At 35.6% G+C, this 17659-nt stretch overlaps 1 protein-coding gene across 49 annotated transcripts in view; it reads left to right on the forward strand.

Moving 5' to 3' along the window:
* Positions 1-17659, forward strand: part of LOC307184329 (teneurin-2-like) — a 2867364-nt gene that overhangs the window by 519769 nt on the left and 2329936 nt on the right. For all 49 annotated transcript variants that reach the window (XM_079917763.1, XM_079917760.1, XM_079917746.1 and 46 more), the window contains one exon: positions 14093-14271. The gene's annotated coding sequence lies outside the window, so the exon portion shown is untranslated. The remainder of the gene's footprint in view (positions 1-14092; positions 14272-17659) is intronic.

The following is a 17659-nucleotide window of genomic DNA, read 5'->3' on the forward strand; positions in this document are numbered from 1 at the left end:
TGTACCAAATAGTCTACTTAAGTAATTTATATATGTTTACTTAGATTATAATTACCTTTATTTATCCTGTTTCAGAAAAGCAATATAACCTTAACTCTAGATATTATTGCCTCTGGCACTTTTCCATTACTCTGTTTACTTATGTCTGGTCTATGACTCTATAATTGTGCTTTTTATAATGATTCTTTAACTTACATTGTTCAAATGCACGGACTTTATTTCCATATGCAAAGCCATTGTATTTCTCCTTATTCCTCTTTTTCTTCTTCTTTTCTTCCTCGTCTTCTTCTTCTTTGATTTTCTTCTTCTTATACTTAGTGAGTTAGAATGAGACTGCCTTAACACTGATAACTAAAATTTTATCCATTTGTTTAACTGTCTCTAACTCATTCCAAATCTGCACAGGAAGTTTTGGAACTCTGAGGTATAGTCTTGGTTCCATGAGCTCTTATTCCTTCTACTCCCACTAGGCACTGTGCTATTTGATCATCACCTCATTGCAACATCAGCCCAATGCAGTCTTCTGCTATTACTCTGAGAGGTGTGATGATCTCTCTTGGTCTGTGTAATAGACTCTTATACTCCCTCCCTTGGAATAGGAAGCCCAACATTTCATTAGGCTCCACATCTCCCATCTTAGGTTATAGCCTCTGTTAGGGAAAGGGGGATTTCCCCCCACCCCTCATGAGTTCTTTTGTCTGATCTAATAAATAAATTGACACAAGACAGAGTAACAGGAGAGAAAAAAAAAAAAAACAATTTAATTCAATGCCTGGAAGTCTCCTAGAAATGGGACCCCCAAAGTGGCCAAAGCAGCCTATTTATATATCATTTTTAGACAAAGAAACAATTACTTGTGAAGATTTATCATAGAGGCTTGTGCTTGGGATAGCAGACTTAAAAAGAAGTAAGAAAGTTTGTTTATACAGCTTTCTTAGCCTTGAATTACCTTTCCTGGCTTCCTTGAAACATCTTGCAACCCTCATGAGACAGCTTCCCCTCTTGTTTAAGGTGAATCCTATTACCTATAGTCTAAGAGTCCTACCTAATATAGGAATTTAAATTAATTATTAAAACATGGTCACTGGATTTAGGAAAGCCATTACCTAGAAAGGTAAAGAAATGTTTAGTGCAAAGATACAGACCATATACAGACAACTGCAATTAGAAGGAGCTGAAGATCATTGAAATTTAAGAAGAGTTTCTCTAAGTGAAGAGGTCATTCCAGGAATGGGAAATATCAAGAACAGAAGCATGGAGTTTAAACAAAGCAAGAAGAGGAAGAAGCACTGTTTAACTGGAACGTGTATATGGATGGTGTGAGATGAACTTGAATATTTTGTGAGGCACAAAGGAAGGCTTTAGAATCTGGCATTAGACTTGACGCAGTGGGCCTTGTTGGGGGTGGTGCATTTTTCCCTTGTTTTTAAACAGACAATGATGTGATGAAGCATGCTCCTAGGAAGATGAGTCAGGTAAGAAAGTACCAGATTGATTAGAGAGCCTGGAGCCCAGATGGAAGAGATGGATTAGGAGGCTGTATCAATTAAGAGACATTTAGCTTTAGGTAACAGAAAAACAAACTAACTTTACCGGCTTAAGAAAAGAGGGAGAGAGGGAGGGAGGGAGGAAGAGAGGGAAGAAAGGCAGGGGTGGTGAGGGGAGAGAGAGAGAGGGAGAGAGAGAACAAATTGAATTTATCAGGTCACATAACTAAAACAGCCACAGGTAGAGCTGAAATTAGAAAATGACAGCTTTGGGGGCTCAAATGATGTCATTAGGGCTAAGTTTTCTCTGGCATCTGTCTCACCTTATGCTGGCCTAACTCTAGAGCTGCACATCTGACAGTTCTAGACTCTCCTGTCTGGATGCAAAGATGCCTAAAGGAGCTCCAACATCAATTTCTCTGAGGTTCATGTTTAGCAGAAATGACTGGACACCTTTCTAGACTCATCCCCAAATTACTGGACTTCATTCTTATTGGCCAGCATAGATCATGGGCTCATCCCAGGACATCCACTTTGGTCAGGAAGATACACTGCTTTGACTGGTTACATTTGGATCAAGTATTGACCCACATGACATAGAAAGATATAATGTTTAACTTTGATTTATTGTTCAGTGCTAGTTAGTTTATCCCAAGGCCACTTTTCATAAACGATTTCATGTTTTGTGATGAGGGAAGCAATACCATTTGTAAGACGGAAATAATAATTTACTGAGTTTTCAGTCACAAAAATATATTTAAAACACATTATTTCAGACTTACGATTTTTAGTATAGTTTTACTTTATTAAGTATTCCAGAACACACTGCATATGACAGATTTCTTCCTATTGCACACTTTCACAGCGTAACCCCTTGAAATACGGAGTTTATAATGGAAATACTGATGCTACCTTAACTCTGCTAAAGTGAACTGTGCTGCTGTGATAAGAGGAAAATGTATGTTTGCATTTGGAAAACTCATCATCTTTCCAAATCATGATTAGTAGGTGGCAGGACAATAGAACACTGAATTGTATCAAAGATAGGCCAGATTTGAAATATGAATCTCTTGCCAGTGCAAGAGATGAAGATGGCAGTTGTAGTCTCTTCAGATTCATAATTTACTAAGTTGTAGGCGGGTTAGTAGTGATTGATCATCCCTGGGCAGGGTGTTAGCAATTTTAAAATCATTTTATTGTGTTACGCAAATACGAAATTTAAAAGTTTTATGCTGTCCTTATTTCTACCGTAAGCAGCTCTTGGGTACAAGCTTACCTCTAGAAACTAAATGTACAAAGGGTATGCTTATTTCAGTATATCTCTCTACTGTAGCTTATCATTTTGTATATTACATATTACACAGTGGATTGTTTATGGTATGAAAAGTATTCCGTTATTGTGAGGACATAAAACACTTGCTACAGAAAGAAGTATGGCAAAGAACTATATGTTTTGCTACCAAATAGTGAAATGAAATTTGTCACTGCCTCTGTAGTCAACTAAGAACGTTTGGAGATGAAATTATTCAGGGTATAGTACCAGAGGCACAAAGGCAGAACTTGCTACCTATTAAAAAGTAAGAAACTGTTGTGGTCTATCATAGCAAGGGATGTTTTCCATTCAAAACCATCAAGGAAAGGCATATGAAGACAGCTGAACAATGTAGATAAAGGGGTTCTCAGTGATGGCTTTGTGTAGGCTTCTGCTTTATTGTCAACTATAAAAAGCATTGTCAAATTGGTATGGCTTAGGGTATACCAGAGGGAGTGTCCTTGGAAATATCAAAGGACATTTTCTTTTACTTCAGAAGCCTCTCTTTCTTACCATATCTCTGATTGGTTGGCAATTGCAATTCTTAAGTGTGATTGTGTGATGGATCAGAGTAATGGTCTTAGCTCAGCCTGTATCACTTTGAAAGCTTACATGAACGATGTTACCAGTCCCTGGGGAGGCTCCCTCCTCAAACCTCTACCCTTCTATAGCCACAGTCCCTAGGTATGTAGGGGAATGTAAATATAGGAAATAAAGATCAGTTTGCTTTAGAAATTTAGAAGGTGTAATTATCCTCCTGGCATTTCTTTGTCCCATGGGAATCAAGTCAATATCCAAGATCAAGTCTGACTCAACAAAAGGGAGATGTATACAAAGATTTGTGTGATTCAGAATTCAGTATTTGTGTATAAGACTGCTTCCTTCTTGACTTGACATGTGGCAGAACAGAGTGTCACATTACTTGGGATAGATTAAGGAACACATTTTATAAGGGGCAATTAACAAATCAGGAGTCTGCAAGAAGTGATTGCCCCCCCCCCCCCCCCCCCCCGGTCTCTTATCATCTGCAAAGAGCTCATGAAAGGACAACAGTGCTCTTCTGGACAGGCTGTGAAGGTAAATTCCAGAGAAAGATATTTGACGCCCTGTTGATTTTGCTTTTATTAGGGCAAACATAAGAAGGGCTTTTCAGTGAGGGGACAAACATTATTTTGGGTGTCAGGCAGCCTGGAGTTGGAAACCAACTGATTGTATGAGGTTCCTGGGGAAGTTTTAAGTTTTTCTGCTGGGAAGGAAGTTACTAGCTTCTGGGTATGGTGTGAGGGAAATTTCTGATCCTGGCAAAATGATTGTTCAGGCAATCCAGAGAGAGCATTTAAGGGTGTTTCAGGATACGCCACAAGAATAAATTCATAACTTCCCCCCTACTGTCATCTTCCCAACACAATAAATTGTCCCTCACATCTATTTGACTCTAGTGGGTAGGAGAAATTGGGCAAAGTCCAAACACAGTAATTTTTTCTTCTTTTTTTTAGTAACTTTTTCTTGTCTATTAATATTCCACATAGATCATGCCATACGTGTAATGACACCATACTCAACTTCAGAAGTCCTCAATTCTACATTTTGTTTGTATCCGAAGAGTGGGGAAAAAAAGCAATCTTTACTGCTATTTATGGGGATGCTGTAACTGAGACTTAGTACTGAAGGCTCTTTTTTTGTTTTTTAAACAAAGGCATTCTAGGTCATCTGGGAAGAAAGGCACAAAGGAAAGTGATTATGCAAATGTATGCCCATCTGCAGCCATTTTGCCTTTCAGGCTCAGGGAGAAAATGGACAGATGTGAAAGACTGGAAAGAATTTCCTCTCTTCTAACAGTTTCTCACTCACTGCTTCTGCTCTGGTCACACTGAGCTCCTTGGCATTCCTCAGACATACTAGTACCTCAGATCCTTTGTTCTTCCTCTTCTCTCACTCTCTCTGGCTAAAATGCTTTACCCACAGATATCATCATTGCTCCCTCCCTTATTTACTCATATCTCTGCTCAGAGTTCATCTTATCAATGAGTCTATACTACTGGTTAGCACAGGACAGAAAAAAGGTATTGTCAGTGCTTCAAGGTTAGAAAACTGATAGGATAGTAATGAAAGTTATCATTAACACAACAGATAAGAAGATTAATAAGTTTCAAGGGAAACAATTAGATTTGGGGACAAACTGAGTTTTAAGATAACCCTGTAAGCAGCAGGAAACCTAGGTGGGGAGCATAAGAGATCAGGGTGGGAGGTGTAGATTTGGAATTTGTCAGGGTAAAGAGGTGATTTAAAACCATTTAGATACCAGTGTAGAATGAAAGAGTTACGAGAGCCAAAAACAAACCCTCAGGAAAACAAACATCTAGTGGGTATAACTTGAAAGAATATAGAACAACAGAAGAGAAAAGGAAACCAACGCACAGAGAAGGAACATTGAGATCCTGGAGATGAAATTAAAGAGAAAGAAATTTCCCTCTACCCTTATGGGTTCTTCTGCCTGGTCTAATAATTAAATTGGCATGAGACAGATTAACAGGAGGAAATCAGGCAAAGATTTAATAACATGTATATGAGGGAGAGACCCAGGAGAAATGAGTAACTCTCCAAAATGGCTAAAACCCTCACCTTAAATATCATCTTCAGCTAAAGACAAAAGAAGATGTTAGGGGTAGTGGTTTGAGATTTTGAAGGGGAGGAAGGCAATTCACAGGGAGGTGGAAAACACGTTTGGTAAACAAATGTTTGCTGGGCCCCGGCAGACAATGGGACACAGAGTGGATGGACTCTGATCTCTGAATTTTTCCCCACCATACCTATCCCATATTCTTTGCAGACATCTTTGGTAATAGATCTATTCCTGTACCAGGCCTGGTATCTAAATTCTTCAGGCAGGAAGGGGGAAGATCAGAGTTTCTTCCTGAGTCTTTTGAGCCTTGATTGTTTTCAGCTCCAAATAATTTGCATACCAGAGACATTTTGGGGTAGCAAATTTTGTCCCCCTGCAGAGTGTAGCTACAAAAGATATCATCAGGCAGGACCTTTCAAGAAGAAAGTGACAGTCAACAGTGTCAAACAATGGCTAAATACAAGTTCTTAGATTTATAAATTTGTCAGTTAATAAGAGAGAGTAAATTTAGTAGGAAAGTAGTTGCCATCATCTGTTGACAGTGAAAGTGGTAGAAGTCCAAGTTGGAAAAATTTGCTATATCTGGAACTCAGCTGGAGCAAAGTTACAGGTAAGTTTGGGTATTCTAAATTTGGAGTGAGCCCACATAGGCAAGAAGTATACTTTTCTGTTACAACATTTATTTTATTTATTTAATTTATTCAATTTATTTTATTTTTGGCTGTGTTGGGTCTTTGTTGCTGTGCGCGGGCTTTCTCTAGTTGCGGCGAGCAGGGGCTACTCTTCATTGCGGTGTGCGGCCTTCTCATTGCAGTGTCTTTTCTTGTTGCTGAGCATGGGTTCTAGGTGCGTGGGCTTCAGTAGTTGTGGTGCGTGGGTTCAGTAGTTGTGGCGCGTGGACTCAGTAGTTGTGGCTCGCGGGCTCTTGAGTGCAGCCTCAGTGGTTGTGGCACACGGGCTTAGTTGCTCTGCAGCATGTGGGATCTTCCCGTGCCAGGGCTCGAAGTCGTGTCCCCTGCATTGGCAGGCGGATTCTTAACCACTGTGCCACCAGGGAAGCCCCTCTGTTGCAGCATTTAAATGAAGAAAAAAAAAAAAGTACTTGAGTTGGCAAGATAGAAATTCAGTATTTTAGATACCTAAGGACATTTTTCAGGGTAATTTGATCATCTTATCATATTACCAGAATCTATGTGGAATAGAGTCTGTGTAGTGAATAAATTCAAACAAACAAACAAACAAACCTGTCTCTTATTATTAAAATTTTAAGTATAATCCTAATAATAGTTATTTTATATATATATATATATATATATATATATATATATATATATAAAACCTTTTATCAAGTGCTTAGTGTGTGCCAGGCCCTTTAAAATTTTAGTTGCATTATTTCATTTGATATATTCAAAACAAACCTATGTATCCCAAGGTTAGAAATGAGAAAACTGAAGCATATATAAAATAACTTTTCTAAGGTCAATCCACTAGCAAATGGCTGAGCAGGGATGATGTATCACACTTCTATCAAATTTGCCACACACACACACACACACACACACACTCATGCACGCACGCATGTGCCACATGATACCCTGCTTCTGGTAAAGATTTAGGATTGTTTTAATGACTCGACCTTTTATTTGGTGAGAAACTCTTGCGTTATCCAAATTCTGCTACTTATTGGATAAATTTTATTTGCACACCAATCAGTTTGTTTCTAAGTTAATCTTTCTCATAGCATCTTTTTAAATGGAGATAGCCTTGAAATCCCTCCCTCACCTCTACAAATTCATTGGCTACATTTTCTTTCTTCCCAGTTATCTCAGGTGATGGCTTTATTTCAGGTGATGGCTTTATTAAATATTTTGCTACTACACAATAGTGTCACTGTTTTTCCATCCTTCTACAGCAGTTTCCTTATCAATCTCCTAACTTCTTATAATAATTTCTAGTCACTTTGTGCTTCGTTTCAAAATCAATGCCATATATGTTAGGGTTTTTCTTTTCGCTTAAATTTTTATATCATTCAACATTGCCACAACAGTGCTGTTTAATCAACCAGCCCAGTATTCAGTGGCATACTTAGTTACTCACACATGTTTGAGGTGACTGTGGGTTGGCTGATCCAGGTTGCAATTACCTGGAGTTGGCTTTAGTTACACATTGCGTCTAAGTTTCTCATTTTCCCTGGATGAACAAGCTAACTGGGACATCTTCCAGTAATGTTAGGAGAGCAAAGAGCAGACATGCTCAATCATAGAGGCACACTCTTTTGTATTATGTGTGCTAGTAGCCCATTGGCCAAAGAAATTCATACGGCCATGCCCAGAGTTAATAGACAGGTAGATATACTTCATCCATCATGACACCAAGCCAGTGGTACAAATGCATAGCATTACTATAGGAGACTGAAGAATTATGCCCCATATTTAACTTTCCATAATGAGATTTTTACCAGTAATCCCATGGTTGATAAAGTAGACATGATAACCAATAACACTCACCATTTTGACTATTGTTTTATCATATAAATTACTTCTGTAACTCTTGGGTATTCACATTAGAAACTGAACTATGGAGTATAAATTAGTCAAATTTATATCTCACTTCGTGAATTGAGTTTAGAACGTACAGATATAGTAATGATAGTTTTTAACAAAATAAATGTTTTTTTGAGTTTACAAAATTTCTAGCATCTAAAGCAGTACATAGAACATAGTACACACTTAAGAAGGATTTATTAGCTTGAATCCTTAAACGTCATGTGTAACTTGTTTTCAGTTAATGAAAACATCAAATAAACCCCATATAGGGATTTTTCATTATTTTCAATGTGAAAATTATATATTGTATGGTAAATTAAATACAAACCAAACAAAATGTAAAACTCTTCACTCCAAGTTCTACTTTCTTGTCACCTTCCACACTTTGCTGCTGGCTGTACTTTAGCACATTGGATTTTTAAGCATTGTAAAGACTTGCGCACAAAAAAGAAGCGTTGATTTTAAGCACTTTTTCTTAAACAGTTGCTCTGCCCTTCAGAGATAGTGTTGTGAAATAAAATGTCCTGTCATCAGAAGGCTCAAACTTTTCAACCCCTGCTGCCTTCCTCTTTGCCTGAGTGGTTGCAGTATTTGCCTTGTGCTGCTGGAGGCTATCTTTGGTAACTTCTCTTAGTTAAGGCAGAACTCTTAGGTTCTTAAATCCTATGTCGCTAATTAATAACTGTGCTACAGTAAAACTGAGATGTTCATTCCCCTGAAAAGGTAAAAGCTGATCTGAGTGAGCTGTGTCTAACTAATCCTTTGGTGTATTCCCTGCTTTTGTAGGATCACACCGTGACTCCCCAGCTTCAGGCTCAAAATAAACTCAAATCTGGTCTTCTCTCATTCAGGCACATGCTAATTCAAATAGTTCTTTCTTTTTAGTTTGCATTCTCTTACCTACTTATCCTAAAATTTTGGCTTATAATATTATGAAAGATTTTTCTTCCTAGTTTTTGCGAGGCCCTAGAAGAATTCAGCTATTTTCTATGTCCTTTTATCAATATTTGCTTTGCTTCTTTACGAAGCACAGTAGAGTTGGAAAAGATGACTCCAGGAAGTCTGTATAAGGTTACTAGCCTTCCTGACTACTGGCTCCTTGAGTTCACAGTCAAGCTCTGGGGATAGTAAGCCTATCTTTACTGTTGGTCAGTAGGGAACATATTTGAGAAGGAGAACTGGGTGTAGATCAGGAAACACTGTAGACAAACTGGTACCTGCTGGTATTTCTTCATCTCTGTTGCATCGTGGCTGCTGCTTCATTTCTGCTTGGCAAGTTGCTTGCAACTTTACTTTCATCCAGCTCAGATTTAGAATCATGTAGGGAAGGAGATTCTGGGAAATGTAGTTTCCAGTGTAACCACATTTACAGTAGAACAGCCCTTAACCATTAAAGTAAACAGAGAAGTTTAGGTTAGGTGTTCAAAGACATGAACAAAATAGAAGAGGTGAAGATGACACTCTGCCAATAGTTGTAAAACAAAGCAGCATGACGGGAAACATTGTTTAGCATGATGTATTATAGATTCATAGGGGTATATAATGAATAATATATATAATTATCATATAATAGAATGTTACACACACTTCTAGAAAAAGGTGGTGACATAACAAAAATAAAGGCAAAAACTGCTGTAGTTTCCCCCTTCTCTTTTATAATATTATTTAGATATGAGGCTATTTGATACTATATCATTATTGGATTATATAACATAGAATGCTATATGTTCTTTTGATACTTAGCTTATCTAAACAGTTTCTAACAACTGTATCTTATTTTTAGTTTTACTTTTGTTTTTTACTTTTCTGATCTGACTAGTCTTTGATTCTTGTGACTCTTGCTTGAACTCTCTCCCAGGGTTTTTCCCAGGTCCTTGAGAGTAGGCCCAGGAGTTTTCATCTGGATATTCTTAGTACATGGCCTGTTGATTGGCACATAAGGGATGTTTAGTACATATTTTTTTAATTGAGGTATAGTTGATTTATAATATTAGTTTCAGGTATACAACATAGTGCTTCACAATTTTTAAACCCTATATTCCCTGTATGGTTATTTTAAAATATTGGCTATATACCTTGTGTTGTACTATGTATCTGTGAAGCTTATTTATTTTATACATAGTATTTTATACCTCTTAACCCTCTACCCTTATCTTGCACCTCCCTGCTTCCTTCTTCCCACTGGTAACCACTAGTTTGTGGTGTGAGTCAGTTTCTTTTTTGTTCCATTTGCTAGTCTTACATTTTAGATATCCCATATAAGTGATATCATATAGTACTTGTCTTTCTCTGTCTGACTTTTTTCACTTAGCATAATGCCCTGCAAGTCCATCCATGTTGTTGCAAATGCTGAAATTTCATGGTTTTTTTATGGCTGAGTAGTATTCCATTGCATATACATACCACATCTTCTTTATATATTCATCTGTTGATGGACTCTTAGGTTGCTTCCATATTTTGGCAATTGTAAATAACGCTGCTGTGAACATTGGGGTGCACGTATCTTTTCAAATTTGTGTTTTCTTTCCTTTGTTGTTTTTTTTTTTTGGATAAATACCCAGGAGTGGAATTGCTGGGTCATTTGGTAGTTTTAGTTTTTAGTTTTTTGAGAAACTACCATACTGTTTTCCACAATGGCTGCACCAATTTACATTCCCACCAACAGTGTATGAGGGTTCCCTTTTCTTCACATCCTCACTAACGTTTGTTTTTTGTGGTCTTTTGGGTGGTAGCCGTTATGAAAGGTATGAGGTGATAACCTCATTGTGGTTTTAATTTGCATTTCTCTGATGATTAATGATGTTGAGCATCTTTTCATGTGCCTGTTGGCCATTTGTATGTCTTCTTTAGAAAAATGTCTCTTCAGGTTTTCTGCCCATTATTTCAGTCAGGTTGTTCGTTGTTTGATGTTGAGTTGTATAAGCTGTTTATATATTTTTGATACTAACTCCTTATTGGTCATATCATTTGCAAATATCTTCTGCTATTCAGTAGGTTGTCATTTTGTGGATGATTTCCTTTGCTATGCAAAAGCTTTTAAGTTTAATTAGGTCACCTTGTCACAATTTATGTTAAAGAGTGTTCTGCCTATGTTTTCTTCTAGGAGTTTTATGGTTTCCAGTTTTACATTTAGGTCTTTAATCCATTTTGAGTTTATTTTCTGTATATGGTGTTAGAGAATGTTCTAAGTTCATTCTTTTACATGTAACTGTCAAGTTTTCCCAGCACCAGTTATTGAAGAGACTGTCTTTTCCCCATTGTATATTCTTGCCTTCTTTGTTGTAGATTAATTGACCTTAAACACATGGGGATACATGTTTAATTTACAAAAGACAATAAATGTCAGTGTATATTTTTCCAACCTTCAATTCTTATACACAATATATGTCTATAATACATAATATGTAATCCTATAAATATTGGCTGATTATATTAATGACTACATGTGTAGAAAAACATCTAAGGCATAGGTAGAACCTAATTTTATTTCCAAAAAAATTAGAACTGAGGAATAATTCAGCCTATTAACAACATGGATGCCAGTGCCAGTATAATCTATTCAACCATTGCCTTTTATGTAGTGGCACCTAATTTTTTGTCAGTTGAAATAGAACTTGATCTAAATTATGAGAAAATTGGAACATTATAATTCAGATACTAAACTAAGTAAAAATCACATTTGAAGCTTTGGGAAAAAACTTTTTTCCCAAAAAAACTTTTTTTTCATGAAATTTAATAAAACAGAGTTATATTCAATAAAATTTGCTTTTTAAATTAATTGGTTTCCAGATATGACTGATTTAGTATAATAGAATGTTTAAAAGGCTGTTGTTTTAAGTGAAATTCCAGAGTTTGCAATGTCCAAGTATTTAAATTTGACAAGTGGAAGAAAGGAATGCTATATCTACATGCAACATATAGTTTTTGTAAAGTCAGATAAATAGTTCTCACAAATCCTGCCTGAAAATTCCAAACAAATTGGATAATGACTACAATAAACATGGAAACAATTTTACCTACATAACATTTGCTATAACTATTGTACACAGAAAGGTTTAAGGAGTTACAAAGAAAAAAATAGGAAATAAACTTCAATCTATTTCAGTTAAGAGTTAGAAAAATCTCAAATTTTTATAATTATTCAATAAAAAACAATTAACTAGATGGATGCAGTGAAGCATGACTATGAAATTTTCTACGTCCTTAGGGGTGTTAGGCATGACATATTATGATAAAGATTGGATTAGAAGTCAAATAAATTTTTTATTTTAAAAATGAGAAAAATAACTTATATAATTGCCTGTTCCAGTTTTTGGCCTCCTGCCTTATTCCTGCCGTGCTCTAGTAAACTGTATTTTAGAAAAGGGCATAGTATTTTAGCATTTCACAATGTAACAAGATTACATATTTGTAGAATGCTAACCATGGCATATTTCTCAACTACTGCCTATAATGAGTTACATTCTTCTTTGAAATCTTTTAGTATGTGTTTTCCTATTAGTGAAACCACATACTAAAATCTCATGGATAAATATATATGATTGATATTTGGTTTGTGCATGTAGATGATGCAGTGTTAGAACCAGGACACAAGGCTAACAATAGAAAAATGTATTACAAGGCATTTGGATAATCTTTGAAAAATTTAGTATTAAATTGTAGTTGAACAATCTTAGTTTGATAATGCCTGATTATTTCTTTTAGATGTAAATCTGGTATACCAAATTCAAAATTTGATTAACTATGACAAAATTGGTAAGTAGAGTGAATTTGGGAAAATTATCTTGGGATTTAACCATATTTAATTAAATTGAAAATGTACTAGTGATGTTGGGAATGTTGACTTACTGCCTTATTCATTTAGTAAACATGTCAGAAACCATGCTGGGTATAAGAGAAGATTATGAATGTATTTGTGAATTCTTCCTGTGCTTGAGAAGATAATCAATTGATCATAACTGTGTGACGTCACATTTTGTAAAACTAAAAGGCAAGCATTTTAAAAACTAATTTAAAGTGATCACCAAAGCTTTTCAAATAACATTAAGTACTTTTTTGTTTTTTAGGTAACTAGCTTATTTAGGTTTAAGTAGTATATATATGTGATGGTTAATTTTGTGTGTCAACTTGGTTAGACCTTGGTACTCAGATATTTGTTCAAACAATATTCTAGATGTTTCCATGAAGGCATTTTTTTAGATGAAATTAGCATTTAAGTCAGGCTTCAAGTAAAGCAGTCTACCTTCCATATTGTGGGTGAACCTGATCCATTTAGTTGAAGGCTTTAATAGAAAAAGACTGATCTTTCTGGAAGAAGAGGGAATTCTTTGGACTTGAACTACAACATCAACTCTTCCCTGGGTCTCCAGCCTGCCAGCCTACCCTGCTCATTTGTAGACTTGCGAAGCCTCCACCATCTCCTGGGCCAATTTCTGAAAATCTCTCTCTTTCCCCTCTCTCTCCCCTCTCTCTCCCCCCTCTCCTCTCCTCTATTCTCTCTCTCTCTCTCTCTCTCTCTCTCCCCTTGTACATCCTATTGATGTATTTATCTAGAGAACTCTGACCTCTGACTAATACAGTATGCTATTAAGATACCATAGTTGTATTCTGAAAACTTTGTTTCACTTTTTCATTGAAAACACCATGAAAGTTAGGAAGGTGGATGTTATTTTTAGTATGATCAGTTTCATTTTCTGGGAAAACAATGGGCCAGGAGTTTACATATATAAGTGATTTTTAAAACTTTTTGAAAGTTTCAGTATGGAATTCTGTTTTTCTTTTTATATGGATAAAAAGTGGGATTTGATAAAGTTGTACCACATGGAAGCAGGTAGGAGTTATCTATGATAAGAGTATACTTTTGATGGTTTCAAATGATTTAATCTTATTTCTAAATTACCATAGTGCTAAAAACAAAGCCTTAATCTAAATAGAACTCTGTGTGTTGAAGAAATAATTTTTATAAGTAGAAATGTGAGTTCTACTTCCTTTTACTCTTTTAAACTTTGCTTAGTTTTAGGAGAAAAATATGATGCAAGCCATTTATTCTTAAGCTCTGTCCACTTTAAAAGTGTTTTTTCTAATTTGTTCTGCTTAAAAAGAAATAACAAACACTGTTTTTCAGCATCCAGTTCTACCAAGCCAGGCAGATCAAAGTTTTCCTGTGTTTGAGGCACGTCATTGAACAAAAAGTCCCAGGAACCACACGTTCCACCTGTTTCTACTTGCCACTTCCCCCCAAATTCACCTGAATTAAAGGGATGAATAACAACTGCTTTTGATCACACATCAGAAAAGGACATCGTAAGTAAATTAATATTTTCTGTCTGAAACAAAATCTTGTCATTTGCATGCAGTAGTCACCCATGGTGACTATAGAATATTCTCTTTTATTAATTTGGGTGTCCTTGATCTACTTGACGAAATGCCCTGTATATTTCACATTTCCTCCTACAAGAATAACAAAACAAATGAGACACTTGAAAATCTTCCCAAAAGAGAAATAATCTGTTGAATCAATACAGATGTGTTTAGGCCCTAATATGTAATTAGCACAAAATGCTGAGTTAAATCTTCAAATATTTCCGTTACTTTAACTTTATGCATTCAGAGTATTCTATATACAATATAAAAATTTCCTCTCAGAGAATCAGTGAAACAATATTTATCTACTGCCTGTCTGTCTATCTATCTGTCATTTATCTAGGAAGATATAAAAGCAATATTTTAGCTCTTTTATCTACTAAAATAGTTATTTGTATAGCTTACTATGTTTCCAACCACGTGTTCAAATCAAAGTACTCATCCATCCTATTTTCCTTTAACAAAACAAACCATCAAGTGCTATTGTTGCAAAATTGCCATATCATTTTGAAAACGTGTCAAATTTTGACATGACTGTCTTGAGTATATTTGAATAGTACTGTATAGCAAATAGTTATTCCTCTTGCATTAGGTTGACTTATACAGTTGCTTCTGTTTGGAATTGTTTCATGTAGATGATCTCTACTAAGCCTTTCAAATCTGAAAGTCTAGTTCTCGGGTGGAAAAATCTTCATCCTGTGCAAATGAATTCATGGTAAAAGTTTCATGACATAAATGGTATAATGACCAGCAGACTCAGGAAAAGCCAAAATTTGCTTTGGTTCAGAGTTCCTGTAGGTGCAAAAGGATCACAATTGGTGTTGAAAACAGTAGCACGTCGGTTAATGCATGACTGCTAAAAACATGATCCAGCCCACTAGTTAACATGGTCCAATCAGTAGCTCAAAACTGACAGATGAACTTAGCAGCTCCTGGATAAAGAGCAAGAAGTGTTTAGGGAGTTCAATAGACTTGGCTGCTTAAATTTAAATGAAATAAATTTAAAAAAATCAAAAGTTCAGTTCCTTAGTCACATATCAAGTGCTTAATGGCCACAAGTGGATAGTGGCTACTATTTTGAGTAGTGCAGGATAGAACATTGTTCAGAGCCCAATTTTTGGTAAAATAATAACTAGTTCACATTTTGACATTTAAAAGTACTTTCTCGTATATTACCTATTTGTTAAAAAAACTGATGAGAATTTAAGAAGTTCTGTTTTGCTTTCTTAAACCTGAAGTTCAAGGAAATTTACTCTGTATGGCCAGTGAAAGGCAGAATTGTGAATTTAGCTTAAATATTCTAATTCCAAGAGACAAATCAAAAAAACAAAAATCCTAATTTTTTTGGGTATACATCAGCATAACATCATTTGTATACGTTTTCAAGATGGTTATGCCGAAAAACACACTTTTGTATTTATATAGGTCTTTATAGTTATTATCTAATCAGTATTAATTTTTTTGTCATATCTTATAGACTTGTGGTACCTAGCAGATATTAATTGTCTTTTAGACCTCATGCCCAACATAAAGTAACCATCCCTTGGCCAGGGAAGGAAGTGAAAAGCAAAAATTTTATCATAGATGTTAGCATAATAATTGTTCATTGTTTGTGGCACAATTACTGTACATGGATTAATAATTATAATTTCTGAACCTAATAATTTATGTATTAGTATTTTGTCCCTGTCATGTCTTGAATTTTTGCAATTAATTGTTTTAATAACGGAAAGGTTAATTGTGCTATTCATCAGAAGTGCTTGCTGTGAGATGGTAGACAAATAAGAACTTTACAGACAAAGGGCATACTTACTAACCAAGCCTGTCATTTCTTTAGAAAATAAACTTGCTGTGACAGCATAATAGATTTATTTAATTTGCAAAATCTTGGGGTTCAGAAAAGTTCCTGCTAAAACAAATGGAATTATAACAAATTGTCAAATTTATATTTACACTCAAACATATCCAGAGCTGCATATATTTTTCTATGTCTAGGTATATGTATACACACCTTGATGTACACTACACATACACATACACAATGTATACTCACTTGCATTAAACTATAGCCTAGAAAACCAAGATTTTGTTCTAAAAGCATAATCAGATACCATGCTTCTTAAAATTATTAGTACATGATTTAAGAAGTATTATTTTAACATATTCTTATAGTAATGACTATAAAGCTGATGAACACAATTCTTATTAATGTGCCACTAGATATTTGAAAAATTTTTAAAGTATGGTAATGATCATTATATGCTAGTCAACTTATCTCTCAACTCTGGAAGAGTACTTGAAAGATCGTCAAGTAGTTTAATTTTCAAACCTCTAAAATAGTGATTCACAAAGTTTGGTCTGGGACCTAGTGACATGAACATGGATTTAGGAACTACTTTTGGGGGCTAGTACAGAGGTCTAGAATAATGGTGTCTTCAATCAGGTAGGGGTTTGCTTTCCTTTCACAAAACTTGAAATCCAGAAATAGGTAATACTGGGTGACTGACTTCTAACTTTTTGCTCTAATATCCTTTTCACTGGCTTTTAAATGCAAAGTTGCCTCATGCATACAGGTTGGTCATTGGAAGACCCACCATGTCATCCATATTCTAGACTCCAGGAAAGGGAGAGAAATTCCAGCTGAAGCAGCCTTTTAAAGAGCTTTTCTGAATTGCCCACAGAATAACTTAGATTCATATATTAATTTCCACATATATCAAACACACATATTACTCCCCAGAAGGACCATCCTAAAATCTCATCGAATGACTACCTCTCCTACAAGTCATAGGACATGAGTGTAAGGTATGATCTTCTCTGTCAGGGTTGGATGTTGTGTCTGATAGTCTAATCAGCTATATAGTATCTAACCCACTGAAGGCAGAATGATGGAGAAGAAACAGTATAACACAATAAAAATGTCCATTTGGAAAATGGAAAACAATAAGCAGTCATGGTCTTTATAATTGATTAAATTCCAATGAACATAAATAGTATTGATGACCTGTTTCAGAAAAATTCCTTAGTTAACCCATCTGGCAGCCTTGGTTCTGCTTTCTGTGAGGCTCTCTTCTGTGACCTTCCATGGCTAGATCTAGGTACTGGAGGGTAAAGTATTGCTGGAGGTGGCACTGATCACTTCCTGTTGCTGCAGGTCTAAAGCCAAAGGATTATTTTTTACAGGTTCATATTAGTGAGGTTTGTATTGTCTTGTTCTTTTCCTTTCTTCTTTTCAATAAATTTCCTTCCAAAAACTTAGTAGAACTCCAGTCTGTTTCCAGTTATATCCTTGGTTAAGTAACCACAGACAGAATCTTGTTTTGTCATA

Source organism: Stenella coeruleoalba, assembly GCF_951394435.1.
Source record: "Stenella coeruleoalba genome assembly, chromosome: 3".
NCBI lineage: Eukaryota > Metazoa > Chordata > Mammalia > Artiodactyla > Delphinidae > Stenella > Stenella coeruleoalba.